The 8991-nt window shown below is 40.0% G+C and overlaps 1 long non-coding RNA gene across 1 annotated transcript in view; it reads left to right on the top strand.

The window, feature by feature from the left end:
• Positions 1–286: 286 nt before the first annotated feature.
• Positions 287–8991, top strand: part of LOC149872931 (uncharacterized) — a 29823-nt gene continuing 21118 nt past the window's right edge. Inside the window, exons 1-2 of the long non-coding RNA XR_016439821.1 lie at positions 287–363; positions 8469–8756. This is a non-coding gene — a long non-coding RNA (uncharacterized LOC149872931). The remainder of the gene's footprint in view (positions 364–8468; positions 8757–8991) is intronic.

Below are 8991 nucleotides of genomic sequence, written 5' to 3'. Positions count from 1 at the left end.
AAGACACCGATATTTAAATACTTTCAATTTTTATAAAACACCGGAAATACTAACACTGATTAAAAGCAGACTTTTAATGTATGAAAAGTCTATGTTCCAATTTACCCTGGGCAGAAGGGAAATAAAAATGTCAAGTGCATTAGATTTAATTGCTGTCTGGTGCTTCAGTTAAAAATAAAATTAAAGCAATATGTACAGCTATTTGAAGTACAGATTCTACTATGTCAGCGTGTATACTAGTGAGTGCTGAAACCTAAAGCACATCTAGCAGTCTTTTCAAGACGACTGGAAGGCCAGTCATGGAGCTACTCGAGGCAGGGTAGCGCCTATAAAATACCACTATGTTGCAACTTCCCGAGTAAGGTGAGTATAGGGTGCCTAAAAACCTTAGGCCCCACTGCCTTGTGGATATTCTTCACTTGGAGAAAGGTTAAGGGATATCAACCTGACAGAAATGTGCCCTCACTGTGGCATTAGCCAATCAGCAGCAGTTCTTTTCTGATTCTGTCTGACAGAAGCTACAGCCATCAAGGCACTGAATGTCTGGACTCAGTCTGGACTTTGGATTTTGCCTCAGTGGTCTAAAGGTGGGATGGTAGGGCTTAGGTAGCCTCCACACCTCTATACTCTTGCCTAAGCATATGTGTCAAAGGTTTGGTGCGAGGGTTGCAGGAAATGATGTAAGCAATTTCATCAGGCACCTGACTAGATCTCTTACGCATACACCATGATCCAGAAGATTGACAGTTGCCTACTACTTTATTTTGTACTAGATGATGCTAAAGAAGTGACCATTTAATGTCAGTGAAGTTACACTTCTTAATTCCTTAGTGATATTTGTGATAGTCTTTTAGAGAAGATGGTCACCTACTGAAGACAAATTTTAAGACTTGTTTTACTGTAATTATTTTCCCCTTATTCTGAATAAAGTTTATTAAAATATATTGGGATGAATGATCACACTTTCTTTTGCAATTCCTTTGCCTGAAAGACCTATCTTTAGAATATTAATAGCATTGGGAATGTTATTAGAATAATTTGCTATTCATAATGAATAATAAATGAACAGAATGATTTGCTATTCACACATCTTTGGTTAAAATGTACAGACAGTTTGTTTTGGTATACTGCTTATCACATTAATATGAAGCTATTAGTTTTGGATTTTTTTTGTATTATTTTTCCATGCTAACTGTAGTATACTTAGCATTGTTTACTGCAAGATTTGTTGGGGATTTCATCCTGATCAGTTATGTCACTGTCTCTCAGTAGTTAGAGGCTGATTATTCTATGTTTGTCTAGCTTCTGGAAAATTGTTTTTGGTCAATTTTTTTCCAGTGGATTCAGGAATAACTAGTTAAGCGTAAAGTGTTTTAAGGAAGGAATATTTTATTTTCTTCTTTACTTAATAGAGTAGAAGCTACTTCAATATGTGCCTTACTCTCAAGGCCAAGAGCCTGCTCAGAAGGTTGGAAAAAGGAGTTCCAGCCTTTTAGAGTTAGCAGAAGCATCACTAAACACATCCAACTTTCCAGTTTCATTAATTCTGCACGTTACATCCTGTGTTCCATACTGGCAGCCAAGACCATCTTGAGATTGACTGCCAGTAGATGTATCCTTCTGTTGTCAAGGTAGTCATTGAAATAACCCTTTTTGATGGAATTATACCAGGTGAGAACCGGTAGTGTTTCTGTTTAGTTTCTCATGACAGCATTTGTGGAAGGCAGATATTCCTCAAACCACTATTTCATTATGTATCATTTTTGGCAGAAAGGCGAGGAAAATGAAAACCTTACAGGCAAGGGTCTTTTTGTGATATCTTTTATTGGACCATCTGTATAGTTGGGAGGGTTTCAGGTATCAAGTGCCTTTCCTTGGCTCTAGGGCCTAAAATAAGTGTTGCTTTGGCTGAAATAGATAAGAAACTATATTATTTTAGGATCTAATAAACCAAAAGACAGCCCTGATGCCTGAAACCTTATCCAATAGCTCTCTCAGTTATTCAGTTAGTCCAGTAAAAGATATCACAAAAAATCCTTACCTCTCAGACATTTCCTGGACCATCATGGTTACAACATTCCAACCCTACTGCAAACTTTCAGGCAGAGCTTGCTATTTGTTTTATTGTTGATGTTTAGTTGTCCCTCTCTTGCCATATAACTTTAGGTCCATACAAAATAGGAAAAAAAAGTTCTCAAGCAAACTTTGCAGATAATTATATAAGGGAGGAAAACATATAATTCACTAATTTATTGGAGGTCCTAAGAACTGACGATCAGCACAGGAACACAAAAAGATTTTACCTTCTATCACTACAGCACCTAGCTCTTTGAGAATTAAATTCAGCTTTCACTGAAATCAATATTAGGCTTCTCATGAATTTTATTGTGAATTCAGTTGGAACCTAAATACTCAACTAGCAAGTCTATGTAAAGTAGTGCCTGTAGTGTAGTAATAAGGATTAACTCCTTTCTTGAGGGCTGACATGATGACTTCAACAGGAAGTTGTCAGCCATCTTTGTGAATGTGTTAGTTGTTGCCAGAAAACCCTTTGGAGAGCAAGAAGTCTGCTTGCCTTTTCCTGAACTATGGGATAGCACATGGTGTTAGGAGTAGCTGAATCCTGCCACCAGCAGGAACACAAACACCAGTCAGCAATTGGGTGATTCCCAAATGACAAACCAAGCTTCAGCAGCAGTTGACTCCAGCTCAGGGCAGAGGCTGGCTACAGAGACAATGCAGGCAGTTAATGTTACACCACCAAATCAGTTTGATTTCTAATCTCCTGGAATGTGGCATAGATGGATCAGAAGTTTTTACCACTTCAGGGGAATGTCAGGTTTGGACAAAAAGTCTGAACCTTATCAAGTAAGTACACTTATCTACTCAATAGGGGATCAAGCTGATAAAATTCTGATGTCACTGGCTCTTAAAAATGCAGATAAAAAGCAATATCCTGATGTAGTAGAGACACTAACTGAGGCAAAAGAAATGTTTTTGAGCAAAGGAAATGTTATTTATGAGCAAACTAGGTTCAGTCTCCGTAAACAGGAGCCTTCAGAACCAGTGGACACCTTTGTTCACATCTCTGCATACATTGATTGAATCTTGCCAGTATGGGGATCTCAAGAACTAATTAGGGCCCACTTAGTTGTGGGTCTTCATGATGAAGAACTCTTACAAAGACTATAGTTGGACCCTGATTTAACACTCCAGAAGGTTGTCATAGAAACCTGCCAATCAGAGTTACTTAAGCAACAACAAAGGGTAATCAGAAGTAATTCCAAGCCCTATCAGACATCAGCGTGTATGGATGCAATGCACACTGTCAAGAAACTACAACCAAAAATAAATAGAATTGACGTACGCAATGAACAAAGGGAAGGGTCCCACCAGCACCCATAGCAACAACCAGGTGGGAAAGGGGAACAGTGCTACAGTCCCTGGACATGGCTATGCCAAGTGTCCTGCTAAGGAAGAGATATGTCAGTGATGTTAAAAGAAAGGTCACTATGCTTTATTTTGTTGATCAACTCCAGGAGTCCATGAAGTCACAGAACAGGGCTCAGGGGATTTTACTGTGTTATTCCAAGAGCTTACAGAGTCTACATCAGATTCAGGATTCTAGATGAGAGAAATAGAGCTCATGGGACAGTCAATTCCATTTAAAATAGATGCAGGACCATCAGTTTCAGATACAGGCATACCTCATTTTATTGCGCTTCGCTTTATTGCGCTTCGCAGATATTGCGTTTTTTACAAATTGAAGGTTTGTGGCAACCCTGCATCTAGCAAGTCTATCGGCGCCATTTTTCCAACAGCATTTACTCACTTTGCATTTTTTAGCAATAAAGTATTTTTTAATTAAGGTATGTACATTGTTTTTTTAGACATAATGCTATTGCAGACTTAATAGACTACAGTATAGTGTAAACATAATTTTTATATGCACTGGGAAACCAAAAAATTCATGTGACTCGCTTTATTGTGATATTCGCGGTGGTCTGGAACCGAACCCGCAATATCTCCAAGGTATGCATGTATACCTGATACTTATTACAGCCATCATGGGTGACATTAACCAGGTGACATTACCCTTAAGGTACTTGGATCCTTCGATGCAAAAATAACACCGAGGCAGAGAAAGTCTATATGATCTTTAATCTTGCTGTGCCTTTGCTCATCTTACCAGCTCTACAGACACTACAACTTGTATGAAATAGTGAATCAAAAATCCTTGGCACAGTACTACAGAACCAAATACTCATCCATCCCTTCAGGTCTTGGAAAAATGTTAGATGAATATAAGATATGCCTAAAAGCTGATACAGTTCTATATGTATTAACTACAGCAAGATGAGTGCCCTTTCCACTAACGGACAAAGTAAAAGAAGAACAAGCACAAATGGAAGGAATCACAAAGATTGAGAAACCTGCTTCTTTGTGTCCAGGGATGGTGGTTGTGCCAAATTCAGTGGTAAGATTAGGATATGTGTTGACCTCAGACAGCTGAACAAATACAAAGACATTCTTCCTTCAGTGGAACACACCTTGACTCAACTTACAGGAGCCAAGGTCTTCACAAAACCAAATGCTAGGGCAGGATTCTAGTAGATTTCTCTAGCTGCTGAATCATCCAAGCTAACAACTGTTATTACTCCATTTCGATGATATTGATTTAAACCATTACCTTTCAAGATCTCATCAGCTCCTGTATTCATTCAGCTTTGGATGTCACAGATACTGGATGGCCAAGAAAGGTATTAAATTAAAAAGGAAAAAAAATACTATTTTTAGCGATGTAAGAAAGCTTTCTTTAGCAATCTTTCAGGGCATTTCATAATTAGCTGTGAACCTTGCAGAAGACAGTCTCTACACTTCTTGCAATAAGATTTATTCTGCTAGAAAGGAGAAAAATGGAGGTGCAGAGAAATAAAATGGTCTAAACTCAGTGAAAGTTCTTTTTTAAAAAACCTGTTACAGGTTTTATGCTTTCAGTTGAATAAATACTAATGTGTCAAGTTCAATTAGACAAGTGAAAAATGTTAATAAAGAATTCCCCACACAGACCAGCATTGCTAAATATAAATACACAGATCTGACCTGCAAAGTGAGCATTTAGAGGTTCCTTCTCCATTAGATGTGCAGGGCTTTGGCCATTCACCTCCATTAGTATTAATGAAAGTTGTATGACTAAATCCCTGTGCATCAAATTAAGAATTATTAGTCGGCTGTTTTCCATTACATAATAGTTACTCTCTCTCTCTGTTTCTTACTCTATCTCTTGCGGCTTGACCTATCTTTACAGTAAGAGGGTTGTTTTTCTTTTTCTTTTGTTTTTTTCTTTTTAAATCAATTCCACAACTGGTATACATTAAAAATTGAACAATTATATTAATGACAATGAATACATTCAGGTACAATTAAACCTCCTGAATTATAGAGGAAATGAAGCTTCATGAATCATATCCCATACACATGTTCTGTACTTTTCATTATGCAAACCTCTTCAGGTACACAGTCATTAGGTTGTAATTCAAATATTCTCACAGACTTAGGTCAAAAGTAACATGCTGAAAAAGTATCTTCTGAGTTTAGATGTCTTAATTTGGAGGTAAAGGCTAGATAGAGACTAACTACCTTAGATCTGATGAAGTAAACTCCTGCTTACAAAAGCATCTCTGATTTTTGTTAGTCTGTAAGGTACAAATCTACCCTGCCTTCTGTCTGATTTCAGACTAACATGACTAACTACCTCTGTCTGCTCATTAATTTGAGGTGTCCAACTAGAAACAGTCTAGGTGCATCTACATATGGAATTAATGCAACACAATAAACTCTGGAGCAGTTTGAGCTAGAGTTAGCTGCTTCTGGTATCAGCCTCGGGCTCCAGGTGGCTGCGTCAGGTAGTAGAGGGACTGGGTAGTAGGGCTGTGCAAAGCTTCGGTCACTGATTCAATTCAGAGGAGATTCAGCCCAATTCGGCAGCCAAATTTCCAAATCCAAATCGAATCAGGAGACTTATTAAACTTCCCAAACAGAATTGGAAACCTCCGAATCTATTCGGAGAGATTCTACAATTTGGCCACAGACTCAGCTTTAGATGTGTTTTCTACATGCCGCGAGGTACCAGGCATGGCTTGTGAATGCTCAGATGGTGGGACAGATGGAGTGTCCCCCCACAGAGGGGTCCTGTGTGCTCAGCAGTGGGCCTGGAAGTGAACCAGAAGTACTTCCGGTCTGCTTCTAGGTCTGCCACTGAGCGTGTGGGGGATCCCCTCCCCACCACTCCTGGCTCAGTGACTGGTGCCTCGTGTGTCTGGGATGGCACCTAGAGTCCCCCCGCAGCCAATCACTGAGCCGGAGGGAGCAGAGGGGGGGGTCCACCTCCAAGCGCAGAGGGGACCCCCCCCACACACACTCCCATGGGACACTCCATCTGCCCCACCATCTCAGTGTTCATAAGCCATGCCTGGTACCTTGAGGTATGTCGAAAAAACATATAAAACTGAGTCTATGGCCAAATCACTGATTCTCTGAATCAGAACTGAATCTTCAGATTCAGCCAAATTTGAATCAGGACAGTGATCCAAATCAACGAATCGAATCTCTGGCCCCTAAATCGGGCCAAATCCGAATTGAATATTGCCTGCTTTGCACACCCCTACTGGCTGCAGCATAAGACTGCTAAAGTGTGGAGCCATGCACTAAAGCGCATCTCCGTGCCCCAGCCAGCCCCATCACTGTCTACACATACATTTTGTCACCCTTAATTACTCCATTGTAAGATAGTACTGTTTCCAACTACTATCACATGGCAGAGTTAATTAATTTATTGTGGCCTAATACCTGTGCGCATGTAGACAGTGATGCTTTACTGCACTATAGCACACATGAAAATACACCTCTGGGGTAAATTCTGTTTCACTTGCTAGTTGCCTAACATGTAACTTCACATCAAGTCCTAGTTAACACAACTAGGAGTTGGGCACCATTCTGCTACACTTGTGCCAGATTCTATTCCATATATTAGGCATCTAAGGGAAATTCTATTCCACCTTGCTTGAGTTCTGAATATTCATTAATGAAGTTATTGTAACAATCTCTATCTCACCTTTAAGACTGAGTCACAAAAAGACAGTGAGGAGGATGATTTGCTACTTTTTGTATTACATTTTCAGGGACTCAAGCAGGATGGAATAAGATCACACTTAGGCACCTAACTCCACTTACGTGCCTACTGGCTAGAATGAAATTTAACCTAGGTTCCTCTGTACCTTCCATGGGAAGCTAGTATGCAACTTTTGTGCCCCTAGAGGTGAATTTTCCTCTATCCCAAAGAACCACACAGCTCTCCCATTCACTTCAATGGGCAACACTGAAACACTTCTAGAGGCATATCATCTATTAGGCAGGAGGTACATGGCTTTCCATTCACCACAATAGGGATTTTTATATTATTTTAAGATATCTCTATCTGCTTGGAATTCTGCTTTCTCTTGATCAAATATCAGACATATCCCTTGGTCACATATCAGGCATATTCCATGGCATATCTCTCAACCAATGATGCCAGGGACATGACAAGAGATGGATTATTCTAGGCATGCCTTGTTTGTATATTGTCCCTCTAAAACATCTACTACTGCAAGCATCAGAAACAGTATTCAGCTAGATGGACCATTGATTTGACCAATTATGACACTATATTCTCATGCAGTTTAGCAGGACTTTTGACCTCAGCCGGTCATATAATAAACTGCAGCATGAGATGGTGGCTCTCACTTGTCCTCCATTTAAAATGTCTTACTGGTTATAACACATGCCCAAGGCATGGAGGGCCCGAGGTTTAGGCCTCCCTCAACCTAAGCGGGTTTCAGCCCTTAATTGCTATGCCTTAATGCCAAAAGCTACAGGATAGACTTGGTGGTGACCACCTTCTACCCAACTACTCTTAAAGTTGGTCCACTGAGCAATCAAGAAAGAAAAAAATCACAGAGCTGAAGGACAGCAAGCAAGGCAGAGCTAGGGATGATGGCTGTATCATGGCAAGGAGGAATCTTTAGTGCTAAATCTGTTTCTGCATTTTTTTCAAAGATTTTATACACAGATGTGTATCTGAAATCCTAGAACTTTACTGGATTTAATCTTAGTAGAAGTGGTCAGGGTCTGAATCAGTGGAGTTGTGTCAATGCAAGTGGCAGGCTACTCTAGCTTGCCAGGCTGATCTCCAAATAAATGGATCATTAAACCCTAGTATGCCCACTCCATCCTTCTGTGAAAGTGAGGTGTGTGGTGAAAAGTACCATAAGAAAAGTGTGATTCCAGGAAAGTTTTGTCAGGGAAGGAAGTCAGTCAGTTCCCCATAAAGTAGGACAGAATAATTATAAAGGGATGGAGATGGCTGAATAAATGTACAATATTACTTATTTCTGGAAAGAAAATTAATGAGTCCCCTTGTTTTTTAGGGATTTTGAATCACAGCTTCCAAGAGGACTCTCCTGGCTAAAGAAGGACCTTATGGAGTCTTTTGCTGCTTTTCAAGTACTGCAATCTAGGCTTCTATTCCATCCCCACAAGAAAGGAATTCAAACAAATGGAGCACCATGTGGGACACCATGCCTGCTTTCTGCCTCCATTGCCATTTATGCAATTTTCCCACTGACTTCGCAATGCAAAATCTACAAGCAACACTGGAGGCAAGGGTTCATTCTTTTCTCTGCTAATAAGACAGCATCCACTTCCCTGAGTCACAGGTCAATGTTCCTTTTGCTTGTTTTGTTTTTTGTCCTAATGACACTTTCACTCTTGGATGCACACTAGCCTAGCTTCACCAGGAAGGTGACTGTAGTTCTGTCTGGTCTGTGGCCTGGTTTTTTAATATTTTGTCATGTAGGAAGTCAAGATGCAAATCACTTTAGGGAGAGGTACAGCTAAAGCGTAGGTCTCCCAGATCTTTCGTATCCTGGGAGGGTGTGCTGACCATTAGGT

The sequence above is a fragment of the Crocodylus siamensis genome, chromosome 1, assembly GCF_052110815.1.
Source record: "Crocodylus siamensis isolate JL-2025a chromosome 1, ASM5211081v1, whole genome shotgun sequence".
Lineage (NCBI taxonomy): Eukaryota > Metazoa > Chordata > Crocodylia > Crocodylidae > Crocodylus > Crocodylus siamensis.
The sequence above is the reverse complement of the archived record's forward strand: the minus strand, read 5'-3'. Positions and strand labels throughout refer to the sequence as shown.